At 34.5% G+C, this 20,386-nt stretch overlaps 1 protein-coding gene across 6 annotated transcripts in view; it reads left to right on the forward strand.

Annotated features, from left to right (window-relative positions):
- LOC145291476 (uncharacterized) overlaps positions 1 to 20,386 on the forward strand; it is a 287,324-nt gene that overhangs the window by 61,428 nt on the left and 205,510 nt on the right. For 2 of the 6 annotated variants that reach the window (XM_080137353.1, XM_080137358.1), the window contains exon 1: positions 16,509 to 16,569. The exons of the other annotated variants lie outside the window; for them this stretch is intronic. The gene's annotated coding sequence lies outside the window, so the exon portion shown is untranslated. Of the gene's footprint in view, positions 1 to 16,508; positions 16,570 to 20,386 lie in introns of those variants that run through there. 6 annotated transcript variants of the gene reach the window in all.

Here is a 20,386-nt window from a genome sequence, read left to right on the forward strand (position 1 = left end):
CTTGAGGCCACTTGCTCTTATAATCACTGAAATGGAGATCTTCCTAGGATTCCAGTTTCTTTTCATTTCTTACACAAGACCTTGGTATTTCGTTATATTTTCTCTCTTAGGCCTGTTTAACCCAGCATCATTGGGGGCTCAATGTTCATTTTATTAAAAAGATAAAAACATTTTCAGATTTAAAACCAATCTTGTCTCATTAGTGTTGTCTTTATTAATACAAAATAATAGTCATAATTATCAAGTTGATAAATAAATGTATATTCTAATTGTTTTTTTAATTTGTTGAGCGGCAAACAAAACTACAATATTAACTTCTGTTATTGGACCCAAAAGCAGACAAATAATTCATACAAAAGACGCAGCATTTAAAAATATTTTTGAAATAAGCTTTTGTTGCTGTTTACATGTTGTGCCTATTGTCCTGTAGCGGAACTGGTTTGAAAAATAAATTGCTGTTTTTTTATAGTGAGGGCTGTCTCGTGATTTTAGTCAAACATGCAAGGGTGTGCATAAACCCAAGAACAAATAATCGAGACACTTATCGACTAATCCATGTGATTCAGCCGTTGGTGGCATCCTCGTAAACTGTAAACTGGATGAAATTACTTGTTGATCAGCCTGCTACATTTTGTTCTACATATGTCTGATAAAAATCGCTGTTTAATAACAAACGAAAAAAATAAAAATCACATTTATTAAACAAATTTACAGGTTTAGAAAAATTTTGGATGCAAACTGATGGTTTAGTGTCTGTAAGGAACTTCTGACTGTCATGGGCAACCTCCAGGGGTAGATAATTCTTTCACGTGTGTAAGACAAATAACTCTACATTGCATATTATTTTAAGGCTGAAGCCCTAGCACATCGATAACACGGGATTAATCATACTGAAACCAGCAACCACTTAGTTTCCTAAATATTATGTTTCTAAGATCTTACAATTGGTGGATGGATTTAATCAAAAATTTAATCATAAGTTAGAAATTATACCCTTAATGTTCCTTGATAATTAAATTATCTTTATAATTTGTGTAAACTTACTTCTAACCATAATAAATAATATTAATAAATTCGAAATCTTAGAGTGGAGAGCTACCCTCTTTTTTTACCTGCCAAAATATGTCAACTTTTACACCTGACGAAATGTTGTGCAGATGAGAACAATTTCTTGATTTATCTAAACAATATAAACATTCATACATCCTCTAAATAAAAAAAAAATCAGAATTGTAATAACACACTGATGTATGGTGTTTTTTTTTTTATAGTGACCCCTCCCCCCTATTGTTTGTGTTTCTGGTGATCTTGTTTGTTTTCTTCAACTCTCTTGGTTGTTACCAGTTTTATGTAACCCAACCCCGATGTGATTGATTGGGAGGCTCTGATTCATCTTCGTTGGTATATTCTGAACATATAACCAAGGGGATAACGGTTTGGATTAAGAGGTTTTTTTTTAATGATTCATTATCTATTGAAGCTAAAAGCTAATTGAGGATAGTGATTACTGAAAGCCTGGATTATCATTTGAATAATGAAGAATATTATGAGAAGATTGGGAAGATGAATGAAATGGACAAAATATTTCTTAAGAGGATGGTTTGACAAATATTGGCTCTCTCTTCCGTGCTAGAAAGTTACTTATGTCTGAAAGTATCCTGTATCTCCACAAGGCCACCATTCGCCCATGTATGAAGTATTGTTGTCACATTTGGGCTGGTGCATCTGCTACTAGTCTCTCACTCTTGGACAGAGTTCAAAAGAGTCACCAACCTGATAGGTCCTGAACTCTCATCTAAGCTTCAACTTTTGTCATGCCGACAAAATGTTGCATCCCTCTGCCTGTTTTACAAGTATTTTAATGGTGGATGCTCTAACGAACTACAAGCCCTTGTACCCCTTTGACGTAAATACCCCCGACAAACCGGACAAGCAGGAAAGTCCCACCCCTACTCAGTATAGATCCCTAGATGTAAGAAAGCCTTCTACTTTAATAGTTTCTTCCCCAGAACTGCTAGACTTTGGAATTCTCTTCTTGGTTCCTGCTTCCCCAACTGTACTGATATGCAGAAGTTCAAGTGTAATGTGAACAGACATTTTGCTGCTCAACTCCCAACATAATGCCTCTGTAAATTGTCCTGATAGTAGCCGTTTATATCAAAGTGGCGCTGTACCTTGTTTGGGGTGAAAATGTAATAAAAAAAAAACAAACACCACCAGATGTGGACAACAATCTGGAACTTGTAAATAGTGTATACTAGCAGGCTACCTGGCCATTGCTCAATCACAAAATATGCTTAATTATGATATTTTAATTTATGCAGATATCATATTTATTATCATAGAGCAATACACTATTGATTATTATATTGTACCCAATATATAGTAGCGATTTCAAAAGTTAAAATAAAAAATATAACTTGGTTGCAATCAGCTAGAATCTAAACCAAAACGTATTGCTTTCCAGCATTATTTGTTACCATCCGAGCTAAGTCTATATGCACATAAAAGCTTTAAAAATAACGTTGTTAAAGGTATAAATGTATATTTGCATAAAAGTCACACGTTTAGTCGACTTCTGCCAAGTTATGTATTTTTTCAATATGAACTCCCCTTAGCTATTTTTAAGAGCTAAAATCCAAATCGAATTTGTTCTACAAGTCTAAATCCCCTATATATCAAGTTTCAAGTATGTAGACCAAAAATTGACACTGTAGTTTGGTAGAGACTGTTCTACATACAGACGGGGTCACTTATATATATATATATATATATATATATATATATATATATATAAGGATAGGCAGTTTGCTGTGTTCATTTTGGTTTTGTTAAATTTGATCCTTTTTATCATTTGTATGTTTTTAAAGGAGTTTTTGGTTAGTTTTTTTTTCTCATATAATTATGAAAGTTTTAAATATACCTGAAGAAGGTTAGAGGTTACATTGACTGAAATGTTGTGAAAATAACACTCAAGATGAGAACAGTAGTCCGAATAATACAAATTGTCAATCCTCATCTCAAAAATTCAGGTAGATAGTATACAACATGTTACATATTAACCTGATTTTGTTGATGCTATTACTTGAATGAATATATTATTAAACATGCAGTTATTTAGTCTACAGGGTTGGAAATAAGCAAAGATACCACAAGGTGAAAAGTGACTCTTTTACAGTAGTTCAACCTAATTGTCTTTTCAGCTGCATATACCAAGGTTTCTCAACCATGGTTGTGTGGAGCCCTGAGGGTTTTTTTTATAGCTTGCCAAGGGTTTTTTCAAGAAATACTGATAAATAGACAGATTATTATGCCTTTGCACAACATATGTGCAAATACATTTTCCATTCTTTTTTTTTTTTTTTTTTCTCAAATCTAATTTTCTTTTTCATGCACACACACACACACACACACACACACACATATAATATTCTGCATCTTTTCTTTGGTATGTAAGTTACACTTTGAAAAAGACCAAATTTAATTTTTGAAAGCCGAACTGTGTTAAAAAAGGCCAAATTTACCAACTTTGGCTTTAAAAAGGCCAATCTGGTAACCCTGGATAATAGTATGAGTGACCTCCCTTTGATGTAGCCTCGTTTTTAAACATCATTATAATAATATATGATCATTGTTGTAATGGTATGAGAAAGGAACTTGTAATTTCAATGCGCAGCAGTTCTTCACCAAAGAAAGTATTCAGTGGAACGTTACTAAAATAAAAAAGGAGCATATGGATGAAACAGAGCAAATAAAAAGAATCATTGTCTCTGAAGAGTACTGGACTGAAGGAGTAAATTTAAGATTCTTTTACAATGTGATTTTATTATTTGTATTGAACTATGCAGCACAATATTACTTTCTGGGTGATTAGTACTTATTTATTTATCTCATTTGGGTCAGTTCTATATTTAAGATATACAATGGGCACTATTTTCACAGAAATGTTAAACTTGTATTTACTGTATTGTTGGTTTTTCTGTTTATAAAAACTAATTTGTTGCGCTATCCGGAAAAATATTGACTTTATCAAAACATTTGTTAATTAAATATTTCTCCTTCCGTGGAATTTCCACGGGTTTTACTAGTTGTGAATAAACAGGAAAAAGGATGCCAGTTATATGATTTAATTAGTTGTCAGAAAATATATTGAGAGGGGGGGGTTCAAAAATTTTCAGTAAATTTCGGAAAGACAATTAAAAAAAAATCAAAGCTGACACTTTCACACTCTTAATTAGTTTGTCATTTCAAAGATTACTTGCCAAAATTTCCCTTTTCTGAAGGATTCTCAACTAGAAATTTCAATGGCTGAATTGAGATCATTTCACAAGAATTTATTAATCTTTAATAGATATGATTGATCCAAAATATGTTTCTTGCTCGTCTTAATACTAGCCTAGCTTAATAATACTAATTGACAATCGAGGTGTAAGTTTAGAATATAAAATATTCATGCTGAGACAGATATTAATAAATGCAATAGAAATAATTACTTGTGTGGCAACATTGACCCAGATTTCTCTCTGGCATAGGACAATCTTGAGCAAAGTCGCATGAAATACCTAACCATTCATGCTTTCACTGGCAAAGACCAACCTCTTGTGAGCCAGCAAGCATTGCAATGTTTTTCTTGATAGTTGTCGCTCATGTCTTCAGCTGCTCACTGACACATTTGTCACTTGGTGCCAGCCAAATAAAGGTGCAGGGAGAAGTATATAAAGATGATCTTCCCCTTTAGCTGATGAGCTGCGTGGCCAAGCCACTAGCAGCAAGGACTTGGGATTTAAGTAATTGTCAATAGGTCAGCATAAGATAACACAGAATGCAGCAGAGACGTTTATTATCAAAGATCTTTAGGCTTCATTGGTTGATTACCTTTATAGGCTAGGTTTCAGTCATAGGTTCAGGCTATACTTGATAGGTTCACTCTTAATCATCATTGGTATGTCTTGCTGTAGTTGTAACTAGGTTTTTTACTAAAGGGTCACTTAAGGCGTAAAGGCCACTTGAGGATAAGGGTTAAACGAATGTTAGATGGACGGTAAGACAACACTGTAATTATGGTAGTGGTTGGACAAAAGTTGTCTAAGAAAGTGGCTCAACAAGAATTTATTTATTCATTTATTTATTGCGGACTATTATCTCCATCTTTTAGTTGTTGTTTCACAACGTTTCGGCCAACTTTTACTCTGGCCTTCATCAGGTCAACCTGACGAAGGCCAGAGGAATAGTTGGCCGAAAAATTGTCAAACAAGAACTAAAAGATGAGGATAATAGTCCGCAATAAATAAATGAATAAATAATACTCATCTCAATAAACATTCCAATTAATTAAATAATATAAGAATTTGTTTATATTGAACTTGAAAACAACCATGTTGTAGTCGGCAAAGGTTGATTCAGCAGTAATTATGCAGTGTTCGACCTCAGCAGGAGTGTGACACGCTGACTAAAATATAATTTTAAATACGTCCCAGAATATCAGAGAGGCCTAATGCGTTGGTCGGTGTTTCTTACTCTGTTTTCAGCGCTAAATCTGCACAATTCATCTTAAATGCACTCGAGTAATCTCTGTTAGAGGCTGTGTCAATCTTAATTTCAAAATAACATTTCGATTCTGTCATGTTAAATTTTGAAAAAGCATTTTTGTGTGTCTATCCCGCAAATGAACAGATTGAATGGATTAATTTTAAGAATATCTCAAGTGTCTAAGCATTTCTATAAGAGGCTCTGTTTGTTGGTCGATCTGTCATGTTTAATTTTGAGATAGTGTTTTCATTTGTAAAGCACTCAAGTTAGATAGATGCAGCTTAAGTATAACGTTCTTGTTTCTATAACATTTCTATCCATTTTTTTTTTCTTTTCTATGACTCTTTTTTTTTTTTAACACTCTCTCTCTTTCACTCTTTCACTCTTTCCCTCTCTTTCTTTCCCTCTCTTTCTTTCACTCTCTTTCTTTCACTCTCTCTCTTTCACTCTCTCTCTCTTTCACTCTCTCCCTCTTTCACTCTCTCCCTCTTTCACTCTCTCCCTCTTTCACTCTCTCCCTCTTTCACTCTCTCCCTCTTTCACTCTCTCCCTCTTTCACTCTCTCCCTCTTTCCCTTTCCCTCTTTCCCTCTCTCTTTCCCTCTCTTTCCCTCTTTCCCTCTCTTTCCCTCTTTCCCTCTCTTTCCCTCTTTCTTTCCCTCTCTCTTTCCCTCTCTCTTTCCCTCTCTCTTTCCCCTCTCTCTTTCCCCTCTCTCTTTCCCCTCTCTCTTTCCCTCTCTCTTTCCCTCTCTCTTTCCCTCTCTCTTTCCCCTCTCTCTTTCCCCTCTCTCTTTCCCCTCTCTCTTTCCCTCTCTCTTTTCCTCTATCTTTTCCTCTCTCTCTCTCACCCTCTCTCACTCTTTCACTCTCTTTCACTCTCTCTCTTTTACTCTCTCTCTCTTTTTTACTCTCTCTCTCTTTTTTACTCTCTCTCTCTCTTTTACTCTCTCTCTCTCTCTTTTACTCTCTCTCTCTCTCTTTTACTCTCTCTCTCTCTCTCTCTTTTACTCTCTCTCTCTCTCGTTATATATATTTATAATAGCAGTCGACTATTGATGTATTGATTATAAATGGTGGTAATCACTTGAAACTGTTATTAGTCCTATTAAAAGCTTGTACAGGCTTGGTGTAACAACACACATTATTACTATGAACTAAAAGGCTGTTTGTTATCCTATGGATTTTCAACACGCACACACACGAACAAAAGAAAACAATATTACAAGGAAACACTTGCCAAGTTTTTTTTCCTTTATTAAGTATTTTATTTATATGAATTATTACATTCCTATTTTCTACATTTAAATCACACACCTTTTCCTCAACCGATTTGAGTGGTTGTTTATTTACAGGATTTAAAAACCATGTGTTACATAAATGGGTGTGGTCGTGATTGATCAAACATACCTGCATATCTCTTCTTGATGGTGGTCCTTACCTGATCGTATAGGCCAGTGTTTCTCAATTTAAAATTTTTTTTTTGACCTTTGTGGAACCCTTTCAATAATAGTGATGTCCTAAGGAACCCCTTCACAAGAAAATATTTTACAATCTTATTTATTCTTCATAATGAAAGAGATTTTTCTTTCTGCAGGTCTCTACAGACAAATTTATCTTTAATTGACCTTTGATAACTAAATGGTTTCATTTACTAGGCAAATAGAAAAGTTACTAGCCAAACCTACGTGATTTTAGGTATATGACATCTTTGTTCAATGACGAGTATATACATCATAAAGAATTTTTTGTTTTTTAGGGTTTTTTTTTTTTTCAAATAAGCGTAATTATTAAGTACGCCCAAGGATGGAATACTGCTGCCATATCTGGGCAGGAGCTGCTAAAAACAGCCTATCCTGCCTTGACAGAGTACAAAATAGACTTTGTGGCTTAGTGGGGGATGCCCTTTTCTCTTCCCTGCAACCTCTCTCCCATAGAAGAGACGTTGCGAGCCTATCTTTGTTTTATCGTTATTTCCATGGCAGGTGCTCGTCTGGACTCCAGTCTCTAGTCCCCCCCTCGTAAATCTTTTACGAAAAACACCTGTCTAGCTGAATCCACTGTCAAAAATTTTCCCCACTCTTTATCTGTGCCTAAATCAAAACGTAGATTCCATGAACAAAGCTTCTTTCTTAGAAGTGCACACCTGTGGAACTCTGTTTCGTCTGCTTGCTTCCCACCTGACTACAACCTGGATGTCTTCAAGTCCAATGTAAACAAATTCCTGATGAACCGCCCCCTTAAGTAGACATTTTTATTACACCCCCACATTAACGTACTGTACATGCAATAACCCTTATCCCTGAGTGGCTTCCGGGCCTTGATAAGTGGTGATCACCTTGTAAAAAAAAAAAAAAAATTCTAAATATGCACTGAGTTTATAAACGTTTCTATGAAAAACTGTCCATTGTATTTTAAATACAGAACTGACCCAAATGAGATAGTAAGTATTAATAAATACACAGTAATATTGTGCTACATAGTTCAATACAAATAAAAATAACATAATATGCAATCCTTAATTTACGCCTTTAGTCCAGCACCTCTTGACATACAACGTTTCCCCCCCCTTGATTCTTTCAAATGTTCCCATTTTTTTACAATATTTCACTGACTTCTTTCTTCATAAAGAAATAGTGCATGTTGAAATTACGAGTTTCTTTCTCACACCATCACAACTATGACCATATCTATATAATTATAAAACTCAAATGACCTTGTAACGATGTATGTAACCCACTTTCCATTTACGACATCCGGTTGCGCATGCGCACATGACCTGCGCACTGAAATATTAACGTTATTATTTCAAAATTATTATTTAACATGGCAAGAGTGGGGTTTAAAATGACTTAAAAATGATACAGAAATGAACGATGTAAAAAAAAAAAAAAAAAAAAAAGCAGATATATCAAAATTTGAATAAGTATTATGGTATCTGTTCAGTGCACATTTACCTATAAGTATAGCCAACCACTTATAATTCAGTAACTGTAAATTTTTTTTCAAAAATAATCGATTATAATAAACAGAACGACTCATAGAAATCTATCTATAATCTTTTTTCATTTTAATATACTTTCATAGAAATGTTTCTGTTATGTCAAAAAAAACCTATTTTCTTTCCGTCACGTGTCACGCTCATACATGAATTCCATAGCTAATATAACATACTGACCCAATGGGTAATGGGTAGTCTAGTATTATTATAACATTTGAAAACAAGGCTACATTAAAAAAGAGAGGGGGGTAACTCTCATATTTTTTACAGGGTTACAAGATTGGCCTTTTTAAAACCAAATTTTGTGAATTTGGCCTTTTCTTTTCTTTTTTTTTTAAACAGTTTGACCTTCAAAAATTATATATGGTCTTTTTTTTAATCATAATGTACAGATTAAGTAAGAAACAAACAGAAATTATATAGATCATGAATTGCTTGAAACAGTGTGTGTTGTTCATCAAACCATTTCAAATGGCTTCATTAAGTAGACGAAGGAAACAAGGTAGATCAAAATTTCATTGGCTTATTTTTATGGAGGACATGCATTAATTGATAGAGGATTACAGACATGTTCATGCATCCCATTTTAAGATATTAACAAATTTGTTACTGTGTAACTATCTCCCTTGCCAACAGAGGCTGTAGAGTAGGTTACTCAATTATGTGACTGCCATCTAAAATTTTAAAGTTAGACTCCAGCATAAGAGATTTTACACTAGTAGTAACAAAATAGTTTGCATACAGGATGGAACAATAAAATTGTCGCCTTAGAAAAGATGACCTGATTCCATTTCTGTTTGATGAAAACTGGTTTTCTTTTTTTGTTGCAGACCATCTACTAGTTGGCCAGTTGTGTACAAATCCCAAGAGCGATAGGAGTATCATGCCTAAAAGTGACGCAATGTTTGACGAGCAAGATCAGGAATGCACTGATCTACAATTCATATTTTTACCAATCCAAGTTTTGACCATTGCCAGCACCCTTAAAATGCAAATCTGGATGGTTAAATGCTTGAGGGTACTGTTCAATGCATCAGACGACCCCATGGCTATGGTCTTTGGTGTGGTTTCAAGTAAGGGCCACACCATGCCACCTCACATTGGCTCGAAAGTCAATAGTGTATCTGGATGTGCTGAAGAGTGTGGTGATCCCCTGGTGCAATCAAGTGGCCACTGGCAGACCCTGGGTGTGGCAGCAGGACTCACGAATCCAAAGAAACCCTTGGCTTCAGAAGGAGTGCTACGACTTTGTACTTTTCTTTCGCTGCCCCCCCCCCAACCTGAACTGGCTGGAGTACTTCGTTTGGTCATACATCAAGAACATCACCAACATGACCTCCCATAACACCAAAGCCAGCCTAATCGCCGCCACCCACTGGGTATTTGCAGAACTCCCGCCGGTGCTTGTGGAAAAGGCATGCTCCGAGTTTCAGACCTGTATCAAGGTGGTGATTGAGGCTGAAGGCGGCTACATTAAATAAATGTCAGCTCTATTTGAAATGTAACAAAAAGAAAAGAGAAAATAAGTTTATCAGCAGAGTAATGGAGAGAAAGTTGTTTACCAATGCACACAAAAGAAAGCTGAATAAGATTGTTAGTCTAGGTGTGGTGAACTAAAGACCAGACATATTTAGAGTTAATTTAAAGGCAGGTTTAGGTGTGGCAGTGAGTTTGGCAATGGTTAATGAGAGTTGAAAGCAGTTGCGAGTTGGATACAGTCAAAGGCAAGTTGTGGCTTGGATCAAGTCAAAATATCTGAGAGATTGAGATAAGGAAATAAATTGATCAACCAATGACAAAAAGGCCTAAACAGACTTTTCCCCATGATGGTATCACACACGCACCCAGAACCCAACTAACATCTACAGTATTTTCTGTTTCTTTTTGAGTTGTTTTATTTTATTTTTATATATTGTAAGCCACTGTACACACCTCGGCATGACCAGAAAAGATTAAGGAAATGACCACGGAAACAGCTTTGGGGTCTGCGGTGGTTGAGCGGGCAGCACATGGTTTTACATAGAGCTATAATTTTATTTTTCAAAGTTCTGTGAATAATAGTTTTAAAAAGTTTGAAATATCAAAAACACAATTTTTTTTTTTAATCGTGATAAAATTTGAGTGGAATTTGAACGGACACCATCTGAGCAATCAGTTGCTTGTCTAATTGCTGAGTCATTTGTTTATTTCTGGCATATGCGTATTAATAATTCACCAACTTGATCTGTCTGCATTTCCAGGAAGCATCGTTTTTTACAACAGTTTTAATCAATAACAAGAATCTATTGGCTGTCTATCCATCTATAGATATGGCTCCATTTTATGTTTTATTCCCTCCTAGTTTTAAGGAAATGTTAGGATCACAACAGCCTGCCTGTGAAACAGGGTTGCTTTCCAGTTGATTACAACATGGTCGTTTTCAATATAAACAAATTCTTATCGAGCCACCTCTTAAATAATCAAATTTTACTCAATTCTCACCACTATCCATCATTACAGTGTTGGCTCACTAACTTCCTGACACTCATTAACCTCTATCTTTGAGTAAGCTTTGGGCATTAATAAGCAATGACTCCTTTATAAAATTAAGAGAAAAAAAGAGCCCTATTAATAAAACCTTGTAGTTTCATGCCCCATGTTAAATAAATTTTTAGGTTTTCTCCAGAAATTATTTGAAAGAAATTCAACCAGGATTTATTGACCTTTTCATTCCCTAAGCAATATGACATTGTGATTATTGAGTGATATAATTGTATGTTTTTAAAAGAAACTATTCAAACTATGACTGATTTTTAACAATTCAATCAAATATAAGCTTCTTTTTCTCGCGTATTAATCCCATGCTACAGCAGATTCCACTAAAATGATTGAAAATTACTGTTTATTTTATGTTCCATATTAGATTTTTTTTTTTACCAAATTTATGTGCATCATACTAATTTCGTACATAGACAAAGCTGGTGCTGTTGTGATGGCAAGAATTATGAGTGGATGGGCTAAATTCATTACAGCTAGTTTTAGAAATGATAACCAATCTGTGAGCAAAAAATGTAAGACAATGGAGATTAGTGATAATTCAGATGTAGATAAAATATATATATGCTAGCAAAGATACCCATGCTTTGCGCAGGACTTTGCTGTATGCTCAGATACCCGCTTGCAGTAAGTGGATGTTATAAGAGCAATTATTGCTTAAGATGTTTTAACTTTTTTTTTTTTTAACTACCTACTGAAGTGACTGAAATCCAACTATGAACTAAGATTGGTTGAGTGGATGGGGGTGGAGAAGGGTGATCTGATTCAAATTCATAAAGAAGTTGGCCGGCAATGGTGGCAAACCCAAACTTGGTGTGCACCATTCCTAGGTTGGAGAGTTTATAAAGAGCCGCACCAAATATAACTTTAACCTTTGACTTTGGAAAATGGTGTGCATCATCCCTAGGTTGGAGACCATCAACATGTGAGGTTTGGTCGTGATCAGTCCAATGGTGTGGGCTATAGGAGAGTATATATACATAGGCTCTGGCGTTGACCTTTAGCCATTACCTTGGAAAATGATGTACACCATCTCTAGGTAGGAGACCATCATCTTGTTAGGTTTGGTCATGATCGGTCAAGTGGTGTGGGCTGTAGGAGAGTTGTACACACGCACACAAATGCTACTATTTTAATTCTCTCTCTCTCTCTCTCTCTCTCTCTCTCTCTATATATATATATATATATATATATATATATATATATATATATATATAAAATGAAAATTACAATTGAATTTACCAAAATGATCCAAGATGGTAAAATTAAAGTAAATTATAAATATTAAAGAATTAATATTTATAAAATTATCTCAGTCAGGTAAAAAAGCTCGATAAAACCAAATAGGAAATAGAGCTTATATTATGAGCAAACAGTTAATAAAATATGTTAAAAAACACTTTGAAATGAGTTAAAAACATATTTAATCTGAAAAGGAAACACTAAATAAATGGATAGTCCTTAATCCGCAGAGTTTCGAAGAAATACTTTCCTTCTCATCAGAGGGTAGGAATTAGCAAAATGATCATGAACAGGGCAGTGTGATTGCAAGAATTACAAGTGAATGGAACAGGTTCTGGGAATTTCTGCAAAGCTTTACTCTTCTTAAGCTGATCATGTAGCCCGCAGGCCAGACTACAGAATACCCAAGAAGTTTTTGTTTAGTGAACTACAGCATGACCAGCGCTCCTATGACAACCAGAGGAAATGAGTTAGAGACAGTCTAAAGCATCACTGAAACCCTTCCACATTGACTCGTTATCATGAGAGCAGACAGCTTTAGATAGGACCAAGTGGCGGGTCACTGTTCACAACAGTGCCCACTAATTTGAAAGTTATAGGAAAGCTGTTGCAGATAAATGCAGACAGGACAGAAAGAATAAATAATGCTTTGAAGCCCCAGCACCTGCTACCATTGCCTGTCTCCACTACAGCAAAACTTTGCAGGTGCAGACTGCGCATATCAGCCATCTCTGCATTCATCAATGATAACCTCCTACTTCCTCTCCATGACGAGCAGATGGTCTTTGTTATTCCGCTGGACGAACGGCACTATTTTTATTTTTATTTTTTTTTACATAGGCAACACCACTTATCAAGGCCCAGAGACCACTCGGGGATAAGGGTTAAGAGTGTACAGTAGTCAGTTGGACAATATAATAATCGTTAGTAATGGAAATTCGGTAAATTTGTTAGCTTAAGTGAAATGGCTCATCAAGAACTTGTTTACGTTGGACTTGAAGACAACCATATTGTAGTCAGCTGGAAAGCAAGAAAATGGAAGACAATTCCACAGAAGCTTTATTCATGGAATCTATGTTTAGGTTTAGGCACAGATAAAGAGTGGGGGGGGGAATTATTGATAATGTTTTCAGCTAGATGAGTGTTTCTTGTGAAAGTTTGGTGAGGGGGGGGACCATAGATTGAAGCTCAGTCGAGCACTTGCCATGAAAATAATGATAAAGCAAACTCGCAACATCTCTTCTGTGATATAGAGGTTGCAGCGAAGAGAAAAGGACATTTCTTACGAGGCTACAAAGTCTATTTTGAACTTTATCAAGGTAAGATAAGTCCTTTCTAGCAGCTCCTTTCCAGATGTGGCAACAGTACTCCATCCTTGGACGTACCTGGCTCTTATATAGATAGAGAATTGCATCAGCAGTGAGATATCTACTGGATCGATAGAAGGATCCCACCATTTTTCCAGTGGCCTTGGCAACAGATTTGATGTACATGTTCCATTTCAGATCAGGAGTAAAGGTCAAGCCCAGAAGCTTGTCAAAACATGTTGACCAAGAGAATAGTTTACTATTCATGTGTGCACAGTGTGATTATGTATGGAAGTGGAGTCTAGCTAGTAAGGGTTGAGGATATGTGTTGCGTAGAGGGGAATGATAGGATAAATGTGGAATGAGTCTTAAAAAGCAGGCTTAGATCTGATGACTTTATAGAAAGATTATATTTGTAGAGTATAGAGAAATGTGTGCAGAACAGGAGACTTAGTTGGTTCAGTCACGTTGAAAGAATTGATGACAATTCTTGGGTTAGTAGGTGTAGAACAGTTGAGTGAGGTAGCAAGGTCAGTTGGCAGAGGAAGGTGAAGAAAAACATGGGAGAAAGTGATAAGGGTTTATGTGAGAGGAATGGTAAATAAACGCCTAGCCGGAGATAGATAAGTTTGGAAGTCTATTTATAGAAGCTGTTCAATGCATGCAAGCTGAATATGATAATGATCAACATTGATATCAGTGACAGTCTTAAAACACATCCTGCTAATTTATTTAATTTCAGTATTTAAGACTTTTATTTCTTTTTTAAAACGTGAATTCGTCCTAGATCTAACCGATTTGTCTGTATTGTAGGTTTCCGTTTATTTTTTTTTCAAATTAACATAAAATTTCACTTTCCTACATTAGCCCCACACACTCATAGTTATTATGCAAATTGTTATAAGTGAAAAAAAACAAAACCTGTTTAGTAGATTGAATTGGCATTTTATATTGATAAGATAACGTGTGACATATTTTGTATGTGTTATTTTTATCAGAATAAAAAATAGACATGAAATATTGCTGTAAAATAATAAAAGGAATAAAAAATCTCAATGATAAAACATATGCTGGGATCGTTAGGTTTTACTAGGGAGGGCAACCATAGGGTGGGTGACTTAATTAACAACTCTAAATACATTTGATTTTACAGCATGTCAACCTTTGTTGGGACATTTTGTTAAAACATAAATGTTTTGTAGATTAATTTGTTTTGGAAAGCATATTTTCTAAACAAATAGTCTGTAACTGCTACTTTCTCCTTAACCTAAAGATTGGACTCTGACAGATAGTACCATCCTGATTAAGATTGGACTTGTCAGTATTGATAACTGTGGGATAACTCCACACTCACCAAAGCTGCTAAAGTGAGACTTTATTATGTGATGCAGTTTTGTGTCATGACCAGGACGGTTGGTGATGCTAGATAGGGTTGGGAAATAGGATAGGCTGAAACAAAACCTGAGAAAGGACTTGGAAAGTTGTATTTTGAGGTAGTGAGGTAGGGGTAAAGGCTAATACCTTGCCCAGGAATATCCCAGGCAGTTTATGTGAAGAAATGTCTAAAACTTATATGTAATCACATATCTCATAAAAAGTGAGCAGGGGAGGGGTGGTGGTCTAATTTGAATGGTTAAACAAATTTATGGAACAGAAATTTAATGTTATTTAAATATACCAAAAAAAGTAACAATATTTTAAAAACATTTAAGCTGTAATATTTTTTTTTTTTTTTTTTTTTACACAGTGATCACCACTTATCAAGGCCCGGAAGCCACTCAGGGATGAGGGTTATTGCAAGTACATTACGTTAGTGTGGAGATTTGATGAAGTGTTTAATTAGGGGGGGGCGGTTCATTAGGAATTTGTTAACATTGGACTTGAAGACATCCAAGTTGTAGTCCGGAGGGAAGCAGGCAGACGGATCAGAGTTCCACAGGCGTGCAGTTCTAAGAAAAAAGCTTTGTTCATGGAATCCGCGTTGTTATTTGCTACATGTAAATATAAGGAAACAGATTTGAATTGAAAGTCTGCTTTCCACAACACAGTAGCGGCACATCAAGTAGGAGACCTTGAGTTATCCTCACCAACTCATAACATCAGGGTTACGTTTTTATATTTATGTAATGTTTATGTTTAGACGTTTTAGTTCATCCCATAAACTTTAATCCACTTAAGGTCTTTATAGGATCTTATCAGGGATGTAGGATCTGAGTCTGGGAGAGGGAGATTCCTCCTCCTCCTCCTTTCAACTACAAAATGGAGAAGGTTCAAAACAAAAAAAAATATCAGTATCTTGTTTTAGTTGACGACCACGACTCACAAGGACTTTAATCTGAGGTTATTGTTTTCCAGAGGTTAAGTAACTAATGAAGTTTAACGAGGTTAATACAAGAGTGTTCAATACCGAAGTAGAGCAGGGCATACTCTTTATTTGTTTTTACATAAGCAGTAATATGTTGCTACACAGTCATGACCATGTTTTGGTCAGCTAGTTACCAGTAACTGGAGACCTCTTCAGGCGGCAAAGCTAATACAAAAACAATTGCAAAAAAAAAAAAAAGTACAGTAGAAACCTGGGATACAGTGGCCTCAGTATACGGGTTTTTCGGGTTACGATGTGGAATACAATGTTTTTCTGGACTCTGGATACAGTATTTGCCCTGGTTTACGGTGTTATTTGATTATATACATGTGTATTATATACTGTACTGTATTTTGTTACTAATTTTTAATATGTACTGTATAAAATTTTGCTTATGTGCCGCCATATGGCGATTCACCAACCCCAGAATGAATTAATGCCATATTCCATGGTTGTACTGTGTGTGTGTGTATGTATATATATATATATATATATATATATATATAAATTAATTCCAGGTTAATATTTTTCAGAGGTAAGGAACCAATGAAGTTTTAACGAGCTTAATGCAAGAGTGCTCAATACCAAAGTAGGGTAAGATATACTTTTTATTTTATTTTTTTACATATGCACTACACGTTCTTGAGCATGTTTCGGTCAACCAGTTACAAGTAACTAGAGACTTCTACAGGTAATATTGCTTATACAAAAGATAAAAGAAAAATTTAGCCCATAAGACTTTTATATACGCAATATCGCCTGAAAAGGTCTCTAGTTACTTGTAACTGGCTGACCAAAACATGCTCATGAATGTGTAGTGACATATTAATGCTTATGTAAAACAAATAAAAAGTATATATATATATTTTTTTCTTTGATGTAAACGTTATTTGAATTAGAAACCAATGCATAGCAGATTTCTTTTTTAAATAAACATTTATTTATGTAAAAATGAAAAACAAATCAATTTCGATGATATACCTTCAGGCATGGAATCAGTTTGTGTTTTTTTCCCCCTCTCATACATATATATATAGAGAGAAAGAGAGAGGAACATTCTCCATGTTTCGCTTTTTCTTTATAGAATTGTTTTGATCATGTTCATATAAAAACATTGAATTCATAGATGCTTGAGAAAGGTGCTCATCCTCTTTAAAATAATAAAAATCTATAAATAATATATAGCATATGACTTATTACTAGCTGAAGCTGTCTCAGACCTGATCTGTAGTCCAATCTTTTTAAAATTTTAGAACTCAAGGTAGTGTTTGTGGCGCAAACTCGACAGCGTTAATTATAATTAAATTTTGATATCTACCTGCAACAGCTACTTTCTTGATTTAGTTATTACGTCCTTTTTTTTTTTTTTTTTGCTTTAACTAGAATTGTACTGTCTACAGGCACAAATTCTAATTCATTAAATTGTTGTTAACGCAAATACATAATTAAAGTTAGATAAATTTCTTAGGAATATTGAAATAATTTCTAACACTATTGATCATGTTTACCCATCTATTTTTTTTTTTTTTATTACTTATGCTTGAATTCATGTTTTGAAACCTGACATAAATAGAATCTATGATGTCATGCCAAAGTTGTAATTATTTTAAGTTTTACTTATTAATCGGTTATAGAACATCAAAAATGAAGATTTCAAGGTTTTCGTTTTGATTTCTAGTCATGGCATACATTTTATTGGTTGGAGCTTACTATTTATCATTAATGCAATATTTTCCATTTTTTATCCATTTACTGCCAGAATTTTTTTATGCAATAAATTTTTTAATCATAAAACCTACACATGACGGAAATTAGCATGCAAGTGACGCACAAACATAAACAAACCACTCATTCACTTGTTGGACCATGTATAGACCTGTACTTTGAAAACCAGTTGGGCTGTCAAGCCATAAGAGTAAGAAATAGTTTGTTTGTTTTTTTTTTGTTTTTTTTAATTTTTATTTTTAGTATAATTTGGTATTTTACCACGAGGTTAAATACCAGTTTGAGAAACTATCACGGTCTATTCTTCTCTTGAGTATAGATGGGACTCTCTTAAGCCGTGGTAGGCTTAAGAGAGTCCCGGTTTAGTGATGGCGTCATGATAAAAAATACCCTTGATAGCCCTTGCAAAGCATCAAGTATTCAGCTACTGACAAGATTTGAATTACAATACAAACTCGTATAGTGAGTTCAATCTCGGCCGTGCTGGATGGAAGGGTCAAAAGTGATATTTTGAAACGATTTGTCTTATGTTTTTGAATGTTTTGAGATGAGGATTGATTATTCATATTATTTGGATTCTTTGGAATGCTGTTCTTATCTTGAGTGTTATTTGCACAATGTTTCGGTCAATATAACCTCTGACCTTCTTCAGGTGTATCTTGTCGAACTCGGGAGTTTCTCTTATTTTTGTCTTATTTCAATATTTTTACTGATATAATGTAATCACACAGATTTCATTACAAAACAGATTCTGTTGTTAGTATGTATTATTGATAATACATTTTAACTTGTTGCATGTTAATTGGTTGATGTATCGCTTATTAATTTTTTTAAAAAAGTGATTCGCTCAGACACAAAAATTAAGCCATAAATGTTTAGTTTAGTTTAGGCCTCTTTATTCCTTGGGGAACATAGGGTCGCAATGATGCTCCTCCAATGGACACGGTCCTGGCTGGTCCTCTTCAGTTCGGCCCATGTCATTCTGGCAGCCCTGGTCTCAGCCTCAATGCTTTTTTTCCATCTCTGCTTTGGGCAGCCAATTTTACGCTTGCCTTGCCATAAAGTCTAAAAATGTTTTTGCAAGAATCTGATGCAGTCAGTGGTTGATTGATATATTACTTGAGACTACATTCACCTAGGATAGGTTGAGCTGGGTTCTTCCATAGGACACACAGCGTCGCAGATAAATGCAGACTATGCACAGCCAAGATAGTGATGGGCAACCAGTTCCAAGACTGGCAGCTAACACCATAGACCTGTGAACCAGAACTAGGTTTGATGCCTGCTTTGATAGTGTGTAACCACGTCTTCATCTGGTCTCCCTGGCATCTTTGCAAATCTTGGGATGGTTCTGCAGCTATTGCTTTGTCAATAAATTCTCCTTCCATTTTATTCCATTTAAAAGTTCATTAAATTTATAAGATTTAATATTTAAATAAACACTTTGAAACCTTTTTTTTTTTATGTTAAACTTATCGATTTCACTTTCATTTCTAGCTCTTCCTTTCCTTTCCGATTTCTACATTAACAGTATTTTACTTTAGCAATGCTCCCTGGGACTCTAACACTCATTAGAAAATGAAATATATTTTAAATTATACTTTATTAGAAAATCAATGACACCAGTCTTTATTTTCAAAATACAAAAACTTTTTTTATGACTTGAAAGAAATAGTTACAAATATGTAAAAAATAAAAAAAATAAATGACTAACAAGCAAAAAACAAAGAAAATATGTTGCTGTTTGTGTGTTAAATTAAAGTTGCAAATATTTAAGATTTGAAAGAAAGAAAAAATATTGAAATTACAAGAAAAAAAAATCATATTTAAAATTCCAAACTTTATATTTTACAACTTTTGTCAAACAAGTTGGCAGCAAATGTCATTGACATCCAGATATTTCACATTACAGCTTTTTAGTTTAAGTAGATATGGCAAGTGTTCATGCTGAAATTGAAAACCCAACCACTTGCTCAGTAAACTGTTGTATATAACATTAATTTAGTAGAAGCAACATAAAAATTGAAATTTGTAAATTTCAATATCAAGTCAGCACAACACAGATTATTATTTTTATTTATTTATTTATTTTTAAGAAAAACAAACATTTATTGATTGAGTCAATTAAGTTTTGGCGATATAATACCATCTTCAAGAATAGAATCAGTTTGCGTTTTTTATTTATTTTAAACAAATGTTTGTTTATTCTAAAAAAAATCTGCTGATTTTTAATTCAAATTTAAACAATGCTTACGTCAGAAAAAATAATGAAACTCAGTCTTAGAATATTTCCATTAAAAATATTTTTGTTGGGTTAAAAAAATATTTTGATTTATTTTGATATGAAAATATAATGTGCTGAGAATAAGTTTCGGATGGCTCAAGTTTTTGTTTTTTTTTTCTCCCCCACTACTTATCCTCGAGTGGCTTTTAGGCCTTGATAATGGTTAATGAATGTAATGAGGTAGTTTAGTAATCGTTAATGGTGTAAATTGGGTAGAATTTTATTGTTTATGAGGATGGCTCAACAAAAACTTGCTTACATTGGATTTGAAGGCTACCATATTGTATTCAAACAGGAAGCAGGCCAGTGGAACAGTGTTCCACAGGCGGGCAGGTCTGGGAAAGAAGCTTTGTTTAGATTTAGACACAGATAGAGAGTGGGGGAAATCGTATATAGTGGTTG

The sequence above is a fragment of the Euprymna scolopes genome, chromosome 12 (genome assembly GCF_053919585.1).
Source record: "Euprymna scolopes isolate OS-2025 chromosome 12, ASM5391958v1, whole genome shotgun sequence".
NCBI lineage: Eukaryota > Metazoa > Mollusca > Cephalopoda > Sepiida > Sepiolidae > Euprymna > Euprymna scolopes.